At 46.2% G+C, this 22,218-nt stretch overlaps 3 long non-coding RNA genes across 6 annotated transcripts in view; 2 read left to right on the plus strand and 1 right to left on the minus strand.

Moving 5' to 3' along the window:
* The window catches only part of LOC144178874 (uncharacterized), a 52,443-nt gene extending 31,313 nt beyond the window's left edge, over positions 1–21,130 (minus strand). Inside the window, exons 1-2 of the long non-coding RNA XR_013324077.1 lie at positions 20,820–21,130; positions 2,232–2,310 (exon numbers count right to left, since the gene is read on the minus strand). This is a non-coding gene — a long non-coding RNA (uncharacterized LOC144178874). The remainder of the gene's footprint in view (positions 1–2,231; positions 2,311–20,819) is intronic.
* The window catches only part of LOC144178881 (uncharacterized), a 559,382-nt gene that overhangs the window by 418,402 nt on the left and 118,762 nt on the right, over positions 1–22,218 (plus strand). The window lies entirely within an intron of this gene.
* Positions 808–16,994, plus strand: LOC144178872 (uncharacterized). Its single transcript, XR_013324075.1, has 3 exons — positions 808–1,007; positions 4,356–4,565; positions 16,724–16,994. It is a non-coding gene; the product is annotated as an uncharacterized LOC144178872 (long non-coding RNA).

Raw genomic sequence — 22,218 nt, forward strand, 5'->3', positions numbered from 1 at the left:
GCAAGATAACCGTTGGTCATTGAGGGTAACAGAGTGGATCTTTAGAGACGGCAAGCGTGGAAGGGGGTGGCAGAAAGTTAGATGTGCAGATGAGATCAAGTTTGCGGGGATAAATTGGTCGCAGTTAGCACAGGACCGGGATAACTGGAGATTAATGAAAGAGGCATTTGCCCTGCAGAGGGCGTAGATAGACTGGCGATGATGATGATGATGATGATCTGATCCTTAAAGGGGCCATGAAGACAAAAGACAAGTTTGGTTCATTGGAAAGGTTGCCTGGTTAGAATCATACTGACACCACTTTTAACACCAACTTCACTCAAATAAGCTCAAATAAACGATAATCACGACAAAAGAGAATGACCATGCCACCCACTAGCTGATTTCCCGCAACAGAACCTATGATGTCATACCAGCCAGCTCTGCGATTGGAGGAGGCCGGCAAAAGCAAACGCAAGTTAGGCAGAACTTGCAACACAAGCTATTTTCGCCTAAATACACTGTTAGAAAATTTCATCAATTTACGTGAAAACGGCAATGGAACAAATGGAACATGTACTGTTCGTCAACATTACACCCAATTTGCAGTTGCGACGAAGAAACAGGAACTGTAGCCTACCACTAAAGATGTTCTATTTACGTAAAAACATCCTCTGTGTGGGGAAAGACTCCCGTTCACAAGGAATATCCGAGTGTTTCTAACGCAGGTGTCGCACACATTACGGCTGGTCAGAGGTCTCGATAACTTCTCGAATTTTATCGGCCTTCACCAGTCCGCGGACGCACTTCGCCCCCTGACCCGCGCACGCAGCGCTAAATACGACACTTTATCGCGCCGCGCATGCGCGCTCGTCGTTCTGCCGCCGCTGCCGCTCCGATTCCCGCCGCTTCGAATGTCGTCCAAGCAATCCACGGTCTGTGCGCCGTCCGTGTTTTCGAGTAAGGAAGACAGCGTCTGCAGCCCCGGCGTTGTATGAATTTTACGCTTCGCAGGACCATTTTGCAAGGTATGTACCATTCAATTATTCACAACTGAGTTTCACCTTAGACCTCGCTATCTGCCTCCTTTGCTTCGGTGACGCGGTGCAGGATTAGCTTAAGCCTAACATGGTTTCTTTTTTTGAAAGGGCGGTTAAAACGTATTTACACCGCAGGCCCGGAGGCGGCCTTTTAGAGAAGCAAAGTAAGCGCGAGTGAGGTGAACTGTGCACGGTGAATGTCTGTGCTGGCATTTCTGTGTTGATATTTCGGGCACCTGATATCGTTCGACTGTTAGCATCGCGGCGGGTGAGCGAACACTTATCTTCGGGGGGCAAAGGCTTTCCCTAGCGCAGTGATTACGCGTTACAGATAACGGCGTCGTCTTGTGAACTGTGAGAAGTTACTAGTGCTCCAAGCACGGAGTTGGTAATTCCGGTGCCCCAGTCAGTGTAGTTCTTGGCTTGTGTGTGAATGTAGCGTAATGACAGGAGCGATGCGCGTCAGCTTTCCCGCAAAGCTTTCCCGTCGTGCGGACGAACTAATTTATCCGTCGCGTGGACAAACCAGCTTGTATCACAATGTTGTACAGTACGTGGGCAAAAAAACCTGAAATATAAGTTATCGTTTCGCAAGATAATTTTTTTATGTCCTTTGTGATTCCATGGGAAAAAAAGCTATGTGGGGAAAGCAGCTACAATGCCTGACCGGTCGTGATACGGCCTCCGGAATGCTCACTGCGTAGCCAGCTTGCAATTGAAAACCGATCCTCCGGCGAAAGTGCTCTGGCGCGACGGGCAATCGACATTTGAGCACCGAACGTAGCTCGCAGTCCAATTAAATGAATTATTTTTGGCTTTCCTGAAGTGTCTACATTTTCTTCATGCTCACCATCAGGTGCAAAATGCGCTTGAAATGCTAATGCTTCCCACTTGAGAACCATTGAAGGAAGGAGGCGCGGGCTGCTGATCAGGCAAATTTAAAATGTCCCCGCTCGCTCTTTCGGTCTTTGTTATTAGCGCGGCAGTACGATAGCGCTGCACAGTAAATGCGGCGCGGCTGGAAATTTTTCCAGAGCGGGGAGGCGATTCGCTAGTGATACGAGATCGATACTCCTGATGTAGACGTTGCCGAAATTGATGCTAATGTTTCGCGTAATGGCTATCGGCGCCACTGGCAGTATGACCCAGCAGAAGTTCTCGTGTATCCCTTTAAAGTAAAAAAAAAAAAGAGTACCTTTCGAATGGACTCACCATGGCGAAACCTGGAAGCGCAGCACGATATACCCTGAGCCGTCGCCAAACCCGCGTTCCGAGTATATTTTCTGGCACACTGCGAGAAGGTGGTACATTACAAAGTCAAATAGCCACTTAACAAACTTAGCGATGCATTTCTTTTTTGTTGGATTTGACTTACACTCAAAAAGCATAGTGTTTAAATTTACGTCGAGCATACCCGAATCCAGCTTGGCTGCTTCGATAGCGTATAGCTCCTTGGTTCAATGCAGGGACGAAGTTTGACTCCGGCTACTTTTTTTCGTGTATTTTGTTCCAGGCTGCCATTTGAGTTAGCGCATGGGGTCCTTTAGGTTGGAGATTTCAGTGATTGTTAGTTTGGTAAGACTACGTTAAGTTGAGTGAGGTTAGGTATCACCGCTTGTATGCATGCCCACAATGGTACCTTGTAGCTTTTTCTCTGTCATGGTGCTTAGTGTTACCGTGAGCAATACATTTCAGATGTTCAGCATGGGGTATATGTAACCTCCAACTAAAAGTCTGCTACCTATATTGATGCTTGCTTCGCAGCGAATTCTGTATGAAAGCCAATGTCTGCTAACTCGTGTACCTGGGATTTCATGGTGGATGTGTTTCCGGACTTGTAATATGGCATGCACCTTGATGATGCACATTTCACCTTCGCGAATACTGATTTTTTGAAATTGCTTCTTTACTGTAACACTTCTAATCTCAGCAATTAAGTTTGCTTGGGGGTTTCTCATTTAATGTGTGTCACTAAGCACCCCTTGTGCTTTTCCCAGTGCCATTGGGCTGGTAAACTCGGTATCTTTTTTCTGAAATGGTGTAATTTGGAAACATTTTTTTCCCATGTTAGGGATGCACGCATTTGTCCTGCAAAGGCTTGACAAAAAGAAAGTCGAACCACGTCTACCGTGATAAATGGCTTGAGCCAGCTAGCTCAAATACCCATTGTGCTACCCTGTATTCATACATTTACTTACTTTGTACTGCAGGCATCCACAAATCTCGATGAATGGATTGAAACTGCCCCTTCTATGCCTGTTGTACGTGCACTTGGTAAGATAGTACACAGGTCAAAACTGTTAACAACAACGCGCGAACGCCTGGCTTTCGATACGTGCAGCGCAGCCTGCTGATAGCCATCAGCGTGACCAGCGAGATTAGGTGACGGTGCTGCGGCGGCTTGGCATGCGAAAGCTATTGCCGCTGCTTCCTTGTTTGGGGGAAGGGGGGGGGGGCAAGGTTCCACGCCGAAAGTCCCTCGCCACGACCGCCACCAACGCCTATATCAAACATTATCTGACGCTGATAACCAGGGCAGTCTCGTTTTCGCCTTTGGTATGGTTCCCACACCCCCCCCCCCCTTTGTTTGTATACTAACCATATACTAAGCCTGCTGTGTACGGTGTTTAGTTCGACAAAGGGGTGGAGGCACAGGAAAAAGCGATAACTGGCACCCATTCATTCTTGGCTGGGGTCATCGCAATCTGCAGTACTCGGAACTGCTGTTGAAACACAGAACAAAAGGGAGTGGCTATGCGCCGGTCTTGAATTCTAGCCTGCGTAATCATGCGAACGGCAATCAAACTTCGCCGTTGGATATACTCTACCAAAAGTTGGGAGGGGGAATGTGTAGGCAAGGCTTCTTGCGCGTTGTTTTTCAAACAAAGCTTGAAATAACTGACTTCAACATGCGATTTGTGTACGCCGAATGCTAACAGTAAAGCCCACCTTAAGGAGCTTACATGATGATTATGATGACCTAAATTCCCATTCGCCGGTCTATCGGTAGGCCACGGGTGATTCGTTCATCCGTACAGCAGGCGGTTATGCGGGCACGCGCTCGTGAGCGTGATCATGAGTGTGCTCGTGAGTGGCTCGCAGTTCCCGAAGTTCGTCGGGCGGAAGTGGAGGCAAACACTTAATGGAGGCAAACGAGAACCTGCCGCAAGCCTCGATCGGCTCGCGGAAGGTTCCGGGCGCAGCTCGGTGCATCCGGCGCGAAATATAGCCGGGCTAAGTATGTTGAAATGTACAGCCTAACAGGCACAGGGACCAGATGTTGACGTAGCCGTTGTTTTCAGCTTTGTATGAACAAGAATGTCCTTAAAACTGCAGGTTCCACGCCTGCAGGCGACTACAAGTGGTTCTTCAGGCAACTTGAGCCGCACCCCAGCCTGGCACGAAACATCTCGGGAGGTGGGGGGAGGGGGGGCCACGGGACCGATGTGGCCTCACTTGCTACGCCCCTGTCTACACCCCTGCCTACTGTTGCCTTAACATAAAATGGTTCAACGAGGTGGCTGCAGTGCTTGCATTCATTCAGAGGTAAGCATTTGTATGTGCATCATTTTTTTTGGTCAGAGCAGAACACCTGCTTGTAAGCTACTTTGATTTCGTTTCCTTGGCGTTTGAGATGGATGTACAATAAGTTGCACTCACATAATGCAGTTTCCCGGTTACTGAAGAGTTGCAGCGAGCATAATATGTGTTGGGTAGCTTAGGTCGACAACGTAACTGGAGATGTTTTCTGATGCAGTCATGTACCACTTTCACACCGTGTTCTGATAATGTGTTTTCTTAAAATAACACTAAAAACGTAAAAACTTGTCGGTGTTTTCCTGACTTCGTAGTATCGCGTGTTTGGCGCAGCAGAATTCTGGACAAAAAGTATTCACATGGTCATGCAAAATGGGCAGTAAGTTTAGTTATTTCAAATTTGAATCACAAAAATGGAACAACTCTGGTTGGATACGAGGCGTTGTGACGCTTCCACCAAAGTGAAAAGTGAAAGCTCTTGAACAGAATAAGAAAGTTATAAGCGCAAACATTGACTCCAAACATTGGCCTGCCGCTGACAATCTGAGATTTCCAAGCCACCTGTTAAAACTCTTTTTCACATAACGAGATGGCGGGCGGGGCACTCCACTGCGGCTGGCATTGCCCTTGCATAGTGATAGTTTTTAGTTCCTGAGGAGCGCATTTCGAACGGGTGGACTAACGAAGGGAGTGGGCAGTGAAGTGGAGCAGTGGGCGGTAGTGAAAAAAATAAGCGGAGAACCCTGGGCAGTCGTGAAACAAACTGGCACCAATTGATTGATACTCTTGTTAAACGTAATAAATGAAGGCATTGTTTCTCAAACCGTATGCTCGGCGATTTATATTTTTCACTGCAAGTGGAAAATTTGAGTCAGGTGCAACAACGATGTTGGACACACTTTTTAGAGCAGTCCATATATACTGCAATGATTGGTTATAACGTTATTTTTTCTGGTTTTTCAATATTATTAGTGGACTGCACTGTACCACTAAAGTGTTCAAGGAAAGCATGAACCCTATAAAAATGTTTCCTTTTTCCGTAATTCCAAGTTGGCATGTTATAGCAAATGCTTGTTTCCCTGTCGTACATTTTGTGAGTAAATCTGGGATGCCTCTGAAACCTAGACTCCGAATCCTGTACCAAGCTTGGTGGCCGTGTAGTAGTACTAACATACCAGCCCCACAGGGTACCATGATGCAAGAAGGTAGTTCAAGCCAGGCCTGGCTGTTAAGTAGTTGGTCCCTGTAGGCACCGGACAGTGACCCGGCACGAATCTGCAGCACCCAGCGCAATATGCGGCACATATGTACAACACTAGCACAGTGCATGGCTATGCCAGTCCGCTCAGGCCTTGAGTGCTCTTCTTTATCGTAGCAAAGTGTGAAGCATATTCCTTGCCACTGTTTAGTTTATTAACAGGAGTTATAACATTCTACAGTAATTCTGCCACCCTGTGCTGGTAAAAGAAGACAGATTTACTTGGTTCAGCTCACGTACGGGAAGCTAGGTCAATGCAACTTTGCGTGACGCCCAGCATGAGAAATGCAGGTAGAACATCTCTTGTGCGTCTTATCACTTACTTGAACAATTCACTCAGGAAGTACATGGTTTGGTTTGAAAGCTAGTGATCCTTTTTAACTCTTTCGCGATCGCGCCTTTTCAAAATCGTTCAATTTGAACGATAGTTTGAGAGCGCTTTTTCATAGCGTCCCAGGAGTTGCTCGAACAAGTAAAGCTGTTTGGAGTTAAATCAGCAAATGGCCTTTCAAATTCACTTTTGTTTTCATTTTTGCAACAAAAACGTGATTTTGGATACGCGTTTGAATCGCCTGGGTGTGGAAAAGTGGTGTGGTCATCGCGCGTCACTGCTACCAAAGAAAAATGCGTGCCACTCGTAATTACTCTGCATAAGTGTTTGTTTTTTGTTATCAGGGCATGAAAGGTGAACCAGCAAACGATTTTCAATCGTCAGGTTTGCACAATGACAGTAATAATCTCAGAAATCGGCTGAAAATATTAAGCAGTGCCTGTTTGAAAAGATACTTTATGATTTTAGGCAATTTTATTGCCTTTGCGCACGTAGTTCCAAGTTGTGTGGCAGTTCCAGGACCATTCACGAACAGTCTACAACAGTTTCGGTTTCGTCTCTGCATCGCGAACTTCATATTTAGTAGCGCTACTACGCAGTTGCCGAACTTCAAGGCTACCTGCCATGGAGCCTGGAGCGTCCGCGACTGATCCTCGAACAAAGCTTGCCACTCCTGATTTAACCCAATCCTAACCCGATTTTGGCGATAAGACCTTCAGATGCTAGTCAAAAGATCACACCCAGTCGCCATATATCTGTTCCGGCGAGGACAGGGCTTCACACCGGCCTTACACACTGCCAGCTGTTCGCCTGCCAGTTTAGTTTCCATACGAGGGTATCTCCGGGGGTCTAGTGTTGCTGCTTAGTTGAACGGTCTATTCGGACAGAGTCTTCAATAAGTTTTTGTAAAATTTCATTTCAAAATTTTTAGGTGCGCTGCAAAGGGGGATGCTCGTTATGCTGATCTTTTTTTTATCGCGCAACAGCAACTCTGCCAAAGTTTGCAGGGCACGATTCTAGTTCATCGCACCTAATTTCTGAAAGCAAGGCTACGATTGCGAGTCCGAAGATGATAATAAAGCTCAACTTCATGTTTTGATAGATAACTGACCGTGATAGTCACCAAGCATCAACCATGGAGTTCCATTTTCAACTTCATGCATGTTTTTCCGCATCGCGTGCTCGTCCCAAATACTGTGCTGGCCATAACTGCAAAGTCAGTTATTGAAAATATCTTTCTACGATACGTCTGGGCAAATTGATGCCTCTGATAATGTCAAGCCGTCAGATTTCTTCCAGGGAACCACCCGACATTGCAAATTTTGAAATTGAGGTTGAGCTTCGCCGCATCACACGAGCACTGCGCGTCCTAACATTTTTTTGAGTATCTGCCAAACTGTTCCACGTAGGTCGGATTTTTTTCTAGGGCGTGTTTTTGAAACGTTTCCCTACAAAATTTTCACCATATTTTTTTCTACTGCCGGTGGTTTGTTATACACAAGTCCTTTTCTATCATTTTTTTGACAATTTGACAAATTTTGATTTCGATATTTGTTCGCAACTATAATATATGAAAACATTTAAAAAAAACTGGTGTTATTGGAAAGGCCGTTAAATAATCTGCATTTTGTGTTCCTGTAATACTGCCTAACCGTTTAAAAAAAATTCTTGGAGCCCTAAAAATCGGTGAATTCTCCCGCGGTCACGAAAGAGTTAAGTCACCATAAAAGGGTGCTTTGTTTGCGAATACAACGTCAGACTGCACGATAGTTCCGCGCAGGATACTGTGCCTGATTACACATCTAGAAACATGTCTACTTCGGGATTACTAACTAGGCCATATTGTGCCTCTTTCGTGACCATAGGGGAATTGATCGATTTTTAGGAGTCCAAAAAAACATTTTTTTTGCTAAAATAATTGGTTATGCACTAGTTACAGGAACACCAAATGCATATTATTTATCGGCCTATCCAATAAAACTAGTTTTTAAAATTTTTATACATCATAGTTGCGAAAAAAGTATGAAAATCTAAATTTTTGTCAAGTAAAAAAATGATAGAAAAGGAGTTGTGTATAACAAACCACCAGTAGTAGAAAAAAGTATAATATACATTTTGTAGGGAAACATTTCAAGAACACGCACTAGAAAAAATTCTGACATGCGTGGGACAGTTTGTCAGATATTTAAAAAAATGTTAGGACGCACAGTGCTGGTGTCTTGCGGTGAAGCCCAACCTCCATTTCAAAATGCGCAATTCGGGGTGGTTCCCTGGAAGAAATCTGGCGGTTTGTCATTGTGAGAGGCACCAATTTGCCACCGCATAACATAAAAACGTCTTGTAAATGACTTACTGAATTTACTCGCCAGCACAGTATTTGGGACAAGCGCGCGATGCGAAAAAACATGCATGAAGTTGAAAAGGGAACTCCGTGGTTGATGCTTGTTGACGTTGACTGTCACTTATCCCTCAAAACATAAAGTGTCGCTTTATTATCATCTTCTGACTTGCAATTGTAGCCTTGCTTGCAGGAAGGAGGTGCGATGCTCTAGAATCATGCCCTGCAAACTTTGGCCGAGTAGCTGTTGCACGATCAACAAGATCTGCACTACGAGCCTCCTCCATTGCAGCACCACCTAACATATTTGAAATGAAACAGTACAAAACTTACTGGAGACTCCGTTCGAATAGACAGTTGATCTAAGATGCAAGAGTAGGTCCCCAGAGATGCCCTCGTATGGAAAACGAACCTGGCAGGTGAACAGCTGGCAGTGTGTAAGGCCGTTTTGAAGTGCTCCCCTCGTCGGCACAGATTTCTGGCGACTGGGTGTGGCGACTGGGTGTTATCTGTTGACTTGCGTCGAAAATTCATTATGCAGAAATCGGGTTAGGATTGGGTGAAATCAAAAGTGGCATGCTTTTTTCGAGGATCCGTCGCGGACGGCCAAGGTGCCATGGCAGGTAGTCTTGAAGTTGGCATAGTAGCACCAAATATGAATTTCGCTATGTATAAATGAAACGGAAACGGTTGTAAACCATTTGGGAATGGTCCTGTGGTAAGAAAAACTACAACAAGACTTAAAGCAACGTGCACAAAGGCAATAAAACTGCCTAAAATCATAAAGCAGGTTTGCAAACAGGCACGGCTTGACATTTCCAGCCGATTCAGGAATTATTACTGTCAGAGTGCAAACCTGACGATTGAAAATCGTTTGCTGATTCACCATTCATGCCCTGATAACAAAAACCAAACGCTGATGCAGAGAAATTATGAGTAGCATGCATTCTTCGTTGGTAGCAGAGACGCCTGATGACGCCCCCCCCCCCCCTCTTCCACATGCAGGTGATGCAAACGCGTGTTAAAAATCACGTTTTTGTTGCAAAATAAAAACAACTCATTTCGAAAGGGCATTTTCTGACCTAACTCCAATAGCCTTACTTGTTCAGGCAACGCCTGGAACGTTATAAACAGGGGTATCGCTCAAATTGAACGATTCTGAATAGGTGCGGTCACGAGAGTTATTCACGTAATGATTCTCCCTAAATGGTAATAGTAGCAACAAACTTTATGTTTGTTTGTGTATAGTGAAAGTGTCATGTTGGTAAATTGAACGAGTACAAAGTCTGATGGTCTATACACTGAATCCCTATTTTGAATTCATGAACTGTGTTATGACGTCAGTACAATATTACAAGACGCATTGTGTTATCTTCTCTTCACATCTGGTATTCCACTCCTGCAGGGCTACCTCGGGATAGATCAAATTCCCCCTTTCGAGCCTCGGGATGGGGCCAAATGGCTAACTTTGGACCTATGGCGGCCCTTCTGTCATTTAACTTTAACGGTTTTCATGTGCATTCCAGCATGCAAGCAGTAAAAAACGGCGCAGTAGAGAAAACACTCAATGATGATGATGATAAATTCTTTTATTAGGAAGGGGAGGACCGAAGGTCGCTGGAGGGGGAAGAGGGGGAATAGGGAGGCAGGTAGACACCCACTAAATCACGCTCGCCAGGCCACTGGCAACGCCAAACTCGGCTAAGGTCACCAGGTGTTGAGGATGTTCGAGAATGTCCCTATGTAATGCTTCCATATTTGAATTTTGAAAAACACTATGGTTTAGTCTATGAAGATCAAAAGCGGAGCAGTGCAGAATAAGATGGTCCATGTTTGCTTCACACACAGTGTGGCAGAAGGTACATGTGCAGGGGGCAGCGGTGCCAATGCCCTTCTTCCGGTCAGCAAGTGTCTGCCATTTATGGATCATATGAGGTGTAGTGGCCGTGTTGGCAAGTACTTTGTTAATAAATATTTCTTGCGATCGGCTGAGGGGTAAATTCTTAAAGATTTGTGGAGGGGTAATGTTTTTTAATCTCTCGCGGTGAAGACACCGGAGGTAGCGTCGTACTCGCGCCATTTCGAAGTGGCCGCCTGGCAACGAGTCCGCGTAGGGGTGATCGCGGAGGTCGGGAGATCCGAGCAGGAGAGGCTGGAGATGTACAGGTATAACTCCAGATTGTGAGGTGGCAAGACCATGTGCCACCTCGTTACCACCCCCGTGATCCCCGACGTGTCCCGGCGTCCAGCTGACCCTAACGTCAATGTCGTCCCTCTGCTTGTGCTGGAGTATCTGGCGGATGCGTTGAGCAGTGGCGTCGTCTGTTTTTGGGTCCTCAATACTACGTAGTGCCTCAAATGAGTCTGTATATATGACGGAAGGCCCGGTGTTGTCCCTCAGAGCTGTCCAGATAGCCAAAAGTTCTGCTTGTGCAGGTGTTGCGTGGTCCAGTGTGCAGACGTAACGTCTGGCTTCTCTTGTCGAGGGTTTGTACCAGGCCAAGGCCAGGCGAAATTCATTAAGAGCGGCGTCAGTAAATACTGCATTGGCGCTGTGCTGATTGTGCCTATGGGAGAGGTTCTCTCTGGCTGAAGTGGCGTCATTTGCGGGGGTCGTGCAAGTCTTGGAGGGGTGCAGGGTAGGGAAACTCAAGGTGGTTGTTTCGCCTGGAGTAACCCGGGCTTCTGTACAGACTCGTCGGGTGTCCCAAAGCAAGGTGTCTTGGCCGTGTATTCTGAGGTGCAGCCGGTTGTCCAATGACGACTGAGCGCTTCTGAGGATGTCCTCGATTGGCGGTAGGGGTGCAAGGTCCCGAAGCTTTCGTAGATCGGTGAACTTGGGAAGCCCCGTGATAGTCCGAAGGATGTGTCGGTGGAGTACTTGCAATGTCTTTTCAGCTGTTTTCGACAGGGTTACGACTGTACCCCCGTAGGTGATCTTACCAATTGCAATAGATCTCAAAAGGATAGTGCAGGCTGTCTGTCGTGTTCCGCCGAACTTGTTGGAAACGCGTTTGATTGCGTGTAGGACCGCAGACCATTGCCTTTTGTGTTCCATGATCCAATGGTGGCCCGTGTTGCAGCTGTGTATAGGAATGCCGAGAATTCTGACATGTCCATGCTTATTCTTGATTTCATGTTGCCCCAGTGTTAACGTGATTGCCTCCCCTGCCAGAAGGGCACTCCGCCTTCCATTGACACAGAGGAGTTCCGTTTTCACCGGCGCTAATGTAAGTCCTAGTTTTGGAAGTGTTTCCTCAAGTGCAATTAGCGCAGCCTGGAGCTCGGTGGCCATATCTTCAATATTCCCACTGTAGTCCCGTCCCTCTGTCCAAATGGTGATGTCGTCCGCATAAATGCTGTAGCGGGCACCAGTATTGGTTTCAAGCTCTTGGGCCACAGTAAGCATGGCTACATTGAAGAGCAGGGGACCCAAAATCGAGCCCTGAGGGACACCACGATCGAGATAATATGTCACAGGCTGGACACTGCTGGTGCTCCGAAGTCGAATTGGTCGGGCCTCCAGGAATCTGGCAATCCAATCGAGAGCACGCTGACTGGGGTAAATCCCGGCCAGATTAGACAGAATGTGTTCCTGCTTGACATTGTCGAACGCTTTCTTTATGTCGACTGCCAGGATGTAGTCTGGTGGTCCCTTTCTTGCGTTTCGGTTCAGGACCCTCCGAAGCAGCCAGAGGTTATTATGAGTTCCCATGTTGGGTCTGAACCCGGCCTGAGACGGGTGTAAGCCTGGCTTGCAATATTCGATGTAGTGGGTTATCCTGGTGTGTATCATTCTTTCCACGAGTTTGCATAATGTTGGTGTCAGCGATATGGGGTGGAGATTGGTGACTTTTGTCAGGTCCTTTCCCGGTTTAGGTATCGGATTAATAATTGAAAGGCGCATGTGTTCCGGGACTGTTCCCATGGTCCACTGCTCGTTTATGATTTTCAACAGAGCTGTCTCAGTGTCTTCGGTTAAGTTCCGCAACATCTTCCAAGTGATACCGTCATGTCCCGGTGCTGAGTCACTTCTGTCATGCTTAAGGGCGGCATGAAGTTCTCCCAGCGTAAAGGGGGCGTCTAATTCTGCGTTTGTGGACTCGAGCTTGGGTGTTTCGATGGGAGCAGGTGGCGTGAGGCTGGCGTGAGGGAAAAAAGATTTAATGATTTCCTCTTCCAGCGTGTCGCTGTCTTGGCGGAGAGTAAGAGTTTCTAGCGGACAAGGACCTCTGCCTTTGTTGAGCATTTTGCGGACGATTGCCCACAGCTGCTTCATTCCTTTAGCTTTGCCGAGCCGCTCACAGGTAGAGACCCATTGGGCTCTACTGAGTTCTTCCCCGTGTTGCTTGATGAGCTTGTAGGTGTCTCTGATCTGACGGAGGGTTTGATATCTTTTACCGTTGGTCTTGTACTGATGTGTGAGCTTATTAGCTTTCTTCCACAGTGCTACCATCCGAGAATCGGCGAGTCCCGTGTCTTCTTCGCCAACTGTTTCTTCGGTTGCAGAGCTCAGATTGCTTCGCATAAGCTGAGCGAGCTCTTCAATGGTGTCGAATTGAGCTCCTATGCCATCTCGGAAGTGAGACCAGTTTACGGCTTGGATGGTTGTACGCTGTTTGCGAATTTTTTTTATTGACGGTAACAATAATGGGATAGTGATCACTGCCCCATGTTGAAGAATGCGTCTCCCAATGCTTGACTGCTTTCAGGGAGGAAATGGTCGAGTCAGGCGTAGTGTCGGCTTGTTTCGCATGGAGCCCTGCTCGGGTGTGTACTCCACTTGTGTTGCAGATATGAAGCGGTAATAGCTCCAGTTGATCAGCCAGGAAGCGTCCTCTCGAATCAGTGGTGGCATATCCCCAGATTCGATGCTTGGCGTTCCAGTCTCCACCTATGATGATCTGGGTGCCACTGGCTTCGTGCACTAATTTTGGTATCCAGCTGTACTCGTCCGGCAATGTGGTGCCGCGATTCGGTCGGTAGTATACAGAGGCAACCACCAGCGAGTGCTGTCTGCTTTTGCCGGGGAGTCCAAACTTGACTGCCACAATCTCTCTGTATTGATTGCTTTCCTGTGAAGTCTGCATGAGAATTGCAGTGCATGACTTGTGGACTAATACTGCTGCCTGGCCTCTCTGTGAGGGAACAGGGTCTATGCGCCTTCTGGAGCCGTGGGTGATAGTTGGGTGCATGAATGTGTGATAATTTTGCAACGAAACTTTGCCTCTAGTTTCCTGTAGAAGAATAATGAGGGGTTTGTATTGGTCTACATGATATCTTAATGCCTGGAAATTTTGAGAGATGCTCCTACAGTTCCATTGTATGCATATATTTGTCGGAGTTTTCATGATTAGTCTCTGCTGCGATGACGGGCGCGTCGGTAGTTTCTCTTGCATTCGTCTAGGTTAGCTTTCAATTGGGCTAGCTCCCGCTCGTTGGTTTCTTTGAGCTCCTTAAGCAATTCGTCCTGTTTTTCTAAGGCCCGTTCTATTGCCTCCATACGGGAGTTCATTTTCTCCAGCAACTTCGTGATTGCTTCCAGTGGCAAGTCCGTTGAAACAGGGTTCTGTTGTTCAAGAGGGAGAGGTGAGTTTTGTGGCTCTTCTTGCAACTTGGGTAACTGCGTATTGGGAGCCTGGGTTTTGGGTTCCTGCGCTACCTGCGACAGCACACTTGGTTGCGACGGAGCGTTATATTTCGAGGGGCGTTCTAGGGAGGTTAAAAGAGGTTTCTTGGGGGGAGGTAATCCAGCTGAAGTTGCAGCCTTTGCGATTGGCACTGGGTTGATTGCTGGCTGCTCGCGGTGCCCTTGAGAGTCCTGCATCCAAGACATGATCTGTTTTTGCATTGCTTCAAATTTTTGCTGAATGAAGCTTTCCATTTGTTGTTGGAGCTTGCTAAGGGCACCTGCCGGGACAACCTGGGCTTGCTCGACACACGTGTACCTAGCCTCAGTCTTGCTGTTGTTTACAGCCGTGTTCAAGGCCGTTACCTGGGAATATGACTTGAAGGGGGTTTCTGCATTCATTGCTAACGCTGACGCAAGCTCTCTGGGTTCAGCTTTAGCGGGAGGGGTTTTTTGGGGTTCTGAGGAAATTTCGGTTTTCCACGCTCTGGTTGGGCAGGTGGGATCCAGCGAAATGTGACCGGCCGCTTGGCAGGCTACGCAGAATGGGGTCTCTTCACATTGCTTATCTTCCTCATGCATGCGACCGCAGTGACCGCAAACAGCCCTTGAAGGGCAGAATTTGGCCATGTGACCGAGTGCTTGAGAACGTAAGCATGCCAGGGCCCTAGGCCGATGCTCATACACAGGGACAATTTCATAGTCCAAGGAAAGTCTCTTGGGGGGACGTGGCGTATCAAAGGTGATTAGAAGCATCCGTGACTTTCCCATGATACGAAAACCCAGGATATTAGCTGATTCACACCGAATGTGATTAGCAATGTAGGCCTCGGTGTGTTCTGGCCTAATCTTCACGACTCCTTTGCTAGTGACCTCAGTAGGCTGGGTTGCGTCCACAATCTCAACAGGAATCGTGCGCGCCTCACCTGCCGATGCCGGGGGCAGAGTGAGTTCTCGCTGGGCTAATAAATTTCCCAAGTGTTGTTGATCCCTAATGGAAAGTCGAACTGCATTGGCTTTAGCGATGTACCTAAATGCTGAGTGTTCAGCTGCAACACTGCTGGGAGCAGTGTGTTCGATAAGGCGAGTGATAACTGCCTTGGGAGAAATGCTTTCAATGAACATTAATTTGGGGGTTGGGCTGGAACGACATTCAACGAACATATGGGAGCTGTGGGATATTTGTATTCGTTAATTATTTTTACACCTCAAGCTGTGACTTGGGATCTTTGTAATTGTAGTGCATTTGTCCCATCCACCCAATTAGCAGGAAAACCATTTGTGGAAAAATTTCAGTTGGAGCTCGTGAATTTGAAATTTTTCTTTAGGCAAATGCTATCTTCATTTTCCATAGCTATTCAGTGGGTGAGACAATAATCTTTCGTTCTTTGCTTTGAAAGAAGAAATAGTTTTATGCTGTTGAATAGCTCACAAAACATTTCGCACCTTCAACGTCTGGAGGGTCTGTATCACGTTTAGTCATATGTATCAAATGCCGGAATAAGTGCATGAAATCTTTGATGGTGCAGAAAAAGGAACTATTGGGAAAAAAAGGAACCAAAGGAAACCCCTTGATAATTGCACTTGTTGTGTTCGTGCTAGCCAAATTACACAGCCTGCTGGCATTTTACAGCTACCGTTAATCCACTCGCTCACTCTTCTGTTAAAAATGCAGGGAACACAGCGTTGTATATACAAAAAAAAAGAAATCTGGGAAGAACCCACAGCCTTGAGAGCAACCTTCAGAGTTCTGTTGGCACACCACCCAGCAGTTAGAGGGATAGGCTGCCTTTAGTACCCTGTTTTATGTGAGAAATTATTGCACTGTTCAGGAAATACTTGCAAATAATGTTGTGCCACTCGCCTTTTGGAGGGCACATTCACTGGCGCTGTAGGCAATCAGCGCGGCTAAATCACTCCAGAGTCGTGCAGAACTGCCTAGCGCTGCATTCGCCTGCCAAAGTTAGCTGTCCGTACCTGCTGCGTATGTCTGAATGAAAGCAGGTTTTACAGTGCTATGGCTGCTCTTGACTCCTGAAAAGATGCTCTCAGTGCTGTACCTCATATCCAGTGTTCCCTGTCAGTACGAAAACATGAGCCCAAGGTTTCAGGTTCGATTCCCGAACGTGGCGGCCACATTTTTGATCGAGGCAAAAAACAAAAATGCCTGTGTGTTCGACATTTCGGCGGACGTTAACCATCCCCAGGTGGTCAAAATTATTCCAGAGCCCCTACTACGGTGCGCCTCATCGTATGAGTAGCACTAAACCCCATAATCAATCCATCAATAATTTGAGCAGTTTTTTTTTCAAAATTGGGCCTAAATCATGTTTGGTGGTCCAGTCAAGTTTGTGCTACTTGTAAGTATGTAGCTTTATTTCAAGCAAAAAAAGTTTTTCCTTGAAATCAAAACGCCAATAACACCAACAAAAACACTAATACCTTTGTGGGAAAATATAAGGTGTCCCTGGCATCTTTTTTGTTTAAATTTGGCTGTATAGAATGCTGAAAATCATTCAGTCTGCATTATAGCACTTGCTGAATCTGTGCTTCTGGTGGTGGGGATGCAAACGTGTATCCGAAGAAACTTATTGTGGGCCTTATCTTCCAGCCACCTTGTGAACGTGAGGCCAGAAGATGGACCCGACAGTCGTGCAGCAAACTAACAAGCATGCAGCCTGAAGTCCGCAGCACCTTCGAGGTGTTCCGGTTGAAGTGGCTGGATTGTGCCACACTATTTTGAAATGCTGAACACTTTGAGGCCTCAAGTTTCGAATGTTTTATAGTTTGCATTTATATCAGTGACATCCAGTTGCTTTAAAGAGCACGTTTTGTTTTAGCATTTTTGTGCCATGTAGCTCATGTAGTGTGAAATAAAAAAGTTCCAGCCTGACATAACAAGTCTTTTAATTCACTCATGGCGTGGCCACAGTTGTGGCTTAGCGCTGTGTGGACACAATTGTCGGCAACTTTTGGGAGCTTTTGTTTCCTGTTAGTGTAAGTGTAATATTGGATACAGCAAGTTTTTGTTTTTACTTGAGGTTTTACTGGAAACATTTTCTGGTTCAGTATGAGCCAACATGACCACAAGTGCAGACATCAATACAAGATAGGCAGCATTACTAAACATAATTCCTACAACTTCAGCAGATATTCCAGGGGACCACGAAAGTATGGCTTTCAAATTGCCTAACGTTGAATTTCCATGAATCGTTGAAGTGATAAATGTACTTTGTGCTACAATAGAGGTTTTGTATTGTAACACGCACTTGCAGCAGAGAATATGCTGGAATGCAATGCATTTCTATTCAGTCTGAATTGTTTTGCGTTCACAAAGCTTTAAGAAAAGGCTGCAAGCTCAAGGGTGTTTTTTTGCTACAAATGCGCTAACAAAATCATCTTGAGCTTGCAGCGTTTTTTGGAAGTTCGTGAATACGAACTCAGTCAATAAAAATGCATTGCATTTCAGCATATTATCTTGCTTCGCGTGTGCTGCGAGTGTGTTCATCGTTACAAAACCTATATTGTAGCACAGAGTACATTTATCCTTTTAACGATTTACAGCAATTATGCATGCTTACCTCATTACTTCAGCACGTGCCATAAGAAGAAATTGCAACATAATTCCTGTAGTTAGGAAGAATAGCAATTGTACTGTAATTACATTGTATGGTACATTTCCTGTAGTGTAGTTGTACAGAACATGTTTCGTACTGACCTAGAACAGAATTTGTTCCATAACCCACCTATACGGGACATTTCCTGTAGTTAAGCTTTAGAGAACATTTTCTGTTCAATATGAATATGGAACGTGTCCTGTAGCTTAGCTACACGGGACTTTTACTGCTGCCCATTTGTATGGAACATTTCCTGTATCCAGTTATTATGGAATTTTTTCCATGACTTAGAACCACGGAACACTTCCCATCACCTTATGCTACACAACATGTGCCGTAATGTTGTAGTACGGCACATGTTGTGGCAACAAAGTTAGCATGGACATGTCCCGTAAATTAATTGGTCTTTTTTTAACAGTGATACAATGCATATATTCATTTTAAATAAGTAAGAGTGGTGGAGTAGACATAGAATTTACGAAAGTACACGTAAAATTAGAAGTACCAGAGCGTGCTGTTGTTGGTATTGCGCACACTAGGCTTGTTTTAGCTGCACAGGAGTATGGCGCTTTCGGGTTTTCGACACACGTCGGCCGATTGGCGTAAGCGACATCGTCTTGCGCGATTCTGTTTGTCGAGTATACCCCATGTTTCACAAAACGAGTACCTACCGTAACAAAAGCAAGCTAGGTGCAAATACGGTCAAAAACAAAACAAAAAAGACGGGCCATGGTCATGATGTTGATGATGATGATGATTAGTGGCTCTCCCTTTGAATTGGGGCGTTGGTTGTCAGCAACCGAATTGCCTGTTTTATTACGCTTACTTGCCCTACTCCCAGCTGACCTAATAGATTTGCTTCCTCCCTCCCATCTCCCCCTCTTCCCTGTTTTAAACTCATCGTTCCCACCCGACCCCCCTTTTTTCCCCTCGCTATTCTTAATTCTCATCCGTATGATTACGTCGCCTGCGTAGCCATGCCTTCCCTACATATCCTCCACCACCACTCCAGTCGCTTCTTTGTCACCTCTATTGAGGCTCCCCCTCGCCCCAAATCCCAAATCCTCCGCCAGCGTCGTTTCCCCTCCATCCTGCGGTGGTCGTATCTTCGTGCAGCCCCTGAAAATATGGTCTATAGTTTGCCGATCACTGCCCCGGCATGTACATGTTTCATCCTGCTGCCTGTAGCTACCCTTGTCTGCTGTCCGGTACTCCGTCTCCACCGCGTGTCCACGCTCCTCATATACAGGTACTTAAACACCCTTGCGGCCCATTTTTCGTCCTCCATGTCACGAAGTCGATCCTCAAACTTTATCTTGCTCTCCGCCTCCCTCGCCTCGAAAGACGACCAGCCCATATCCCTCTGTACTGCTTCATTTGTAGTTTTCCTGTGAGCCAATCTTCCTACCGCCCTCTGATTTACCTCCAGGCCGGCTTGGGTCTCTGGTTTCATGCACATAACCAAATTTACGAAAGTTAATCCTGGTACCATGACCCCTTTCTATACTCCCCTTACAACCTCGTTTTTGCTGTATCCCCATAGGGCTCTATGCTTCATTATAACCGCGTTCCGTCTTCCTTTCGTCTTTAGGTGGGCCTCATGCGCGTGCGTGTAATCTTCGCTGTCGTTCAGCCATACTCCTAAATATTTATTCTCTTTCACCAATGGTATTTCTACTTGTTGCACTGTTACTGTTTTGTTCTCCGCACCGTCGTTAAAGGCCACGATCCCCCATTTTTCTCTGCTAAAGGCCTCCAGGATACTCCATAGCCGCTCCCTGTGTACATTATCATACGCCGCGTTAGCATGACCACAAAGGTCGGTGGTGCATCTTCGCCACCTCTATGCTTATTTCTATGCCTTACCGACCTCTACGCCACCTCTATGCTTACCCATGCACAAATAAGTTGTCGTCTAGTCTTCTGTCCTTTCGAAACCATTTTTGAAGTTCCCCTAATATCCTATTTTCTTCTAACCAGCTGCTCTAGTTCGAGCTTCACTGCCTGCATTGCTAACCTGTGCAGCCGTGACGATTACTGGCCTATACGGGTTTGTCCTGACTCATTTGCCCTTGTACACTAAGTCATCCTGCTCATTTGCCACGCGGCCGGTATTGCCTTTTTTTCTATCCTTGTTCTGATGGCTTGTAGTAGCTTTCCCTTGCTCTTTGGTCCTAACTGGTTAATCAACTCCTTCGGTATCCCATTCGTGCCTTCCGTGGTATTTTGGGGACCTTTTCCTATGCTCTTTTCTATTTCAGCTTGTCCTCATCTACATTCCGGCCAACCCGTTTCGACATCTCTGTGTCGCTGCGGGGCCTCTTCATCCACCTTACCGAACTTCTCTGTGATGATTTTGTGTAGGTATGCCCATAATTCCTCTCCCTTCAGCATCTGCCCCTGCTCGTTTTCTATAGTACCGCCTTTTGTGGTTCTCGTGCGTTTCCCTAACACCTGCACATGGTTCCAAAGCCTTTTCGGCGCGTCTCTACCCATCCCTCGTTGCGGTAGGGTGGCGCCATCTGGGAGGATTGACAGTAAACAAGGCTTTGTAGTCCCCTAAAAGCCTAGTGCAGCATCCGGGTTCGCTTGAAGACCTGTTTTTGTGACATCATCGCAAACGACCTCAAGAAACACACGATTTTGAGGGAGAAGCAAAATTTTAACACAAGTTGATCAATTCTGAGTTACTTAAGCATCGTTTGCTGCCCGACAAGCGATGGAGGCAGTATAAAACACCAAATCTGACGAATAAAACAAACATACTTTGTCTGCATGGCCCATTTAAGCCCTTCCCTTCTGAGAATAAACCATCTTTCCCAGGGCCGTTTGGGGCTCAGAGGAAGCCTACAGGTGCCCTCTGACCGAGGGAGCCACGCTAACCCATTTGTGCATTAGGGGAGCCGTCGCTCCCTTTGCACCCCTTTGGTCCGACGCCCCTGGTTATCATTTTGCCTTTTGAAAGCAAGGAATCTAGCATTGGCATAGGAAGGATCGGTTATTGGACACAGCCACGGCAAAATTAAGAAAACAAGCACATGCTGCGTCAGTGCTTTGCACGAACTAAATTGGACCTGCGGTTTTGCTTACCTGGCAAATATGGTGGTGATATCGGCACAACCGCACGCCAGCAACCGGATTGGTCGTATATACGTTCCTTCCATCTGCCAGAATCCGGACCTGGAACTCGGACACGGCCGATCAGATAACGAAAAAATAAATAAAAAGACAAAAGTAGATTCGAGAAACCTTAAGCGGCCAGGCCTGTCTTTTTGTATTGCTTGGTTGTACTACCATACATTTCATCTGCAGGAAGAATAAATAGAGTGCACATCACATTCTTCGCGTACGTTGGTGCTCTGTATCTCAACGTTAATGAATACGAAGCTTTGGTACCATTAGCATGCATCCATGCACAAAAAGTCAATGCTAGCAGACGGCCGTGGTTTTCTTTTTTGTAGCAGTTGCTTCAATATTTTTCTTTTTGCTCAGACCAGTCTCATTTTGAGGATCTACACGTGCCGCAAACCAGACAAAGCGGCAAGGCCTTCGGTGCCTCTGAAGAATGAGAAAAAATACAAGTACTTCGTGCACTGCCGGACACAATGCATCGGTCGTTGACCCACGTGCGTCATTCGCTAAAATTTTCGGAATTGCTCTCGGCCATCATTTATGCCTTACGTAAGACCTCGCGAGGCATCATGTAACTTTAGTATCAATGCCTTTATTCACAAACCGCCGCTCCGAAAGCTCTGAATAGAGCAACGCCGTCGGTTATGTGAAGGTCAATGTAGAATAGCCTCGTTCTATTCGCTGGGCGATGGATTGCCCTTCCGACTTGCACGTTCACAAATACCCGCCGGCGGAACAAACTTTGTGACGTGCATAATCTGCGCTGCCCGACCATTAATCAGCATGTTCCATTGTTTATTGAGACGTAGTGATAAAGCACCTTGTCCAGGAAACTTAATGCTAACACAATTTTTTATAGGTTATATTTCTGATTCTATTTCTGAAAAATTCTTTTACAGGGTGTGTTGTAACAAACGTCCAAACCTTTTTTTATCCACATTTCCTTTCCAGTGGCACTTACAGCCATATATACTGATAACTTTACTGCAGGATTCTCATGTACTTATCATATTCTTGTAGAAAAGAGAAAATTCAGGCTTGTGAGAGTCAATGAATAAAACTTCGGTTAAAACCTCGAAGCTGCGGAAGTATTTACAACCTGTCACGAAGTGTCTGTGCAGCATACGCTACCACGGTGTTTTTTAAAGATGGCGTTTTTGCAACATTTTTTGCATTAGGTGAAGTATAGCTTGTTTTGACAACGACGCCAGCCAATCTTAAAAAGGGGTATGTCGCATAGCGAAATCCCGCGCAACACACACAAAAAAAGGTAGCTGCGGATTACAGGTTTTTTTCGTACGCTTTGTAGCTTTCGGAAGCGATAGGAGAGTTTTTTCTTTATCTTTATGGGACTGTA

Source organism: Haemaphysalis longicornis, unplaced genomic scaffold (assembly GCF_048455015.1).
Source record: "Haemaphysalis longicornis isolate Haplotype H1 unplaced genomic scaffold, Haemaphysalis longicornis Haplotype H1 scaffold_4, whole genome shotgun sequence".
Lineage (NCBI taxonomy): Eukaryota > Metazoa > Arthropoda > Arachnida > Ixodida > Ixodidae > Haemaphysalis > Haemaphysalis longicornis.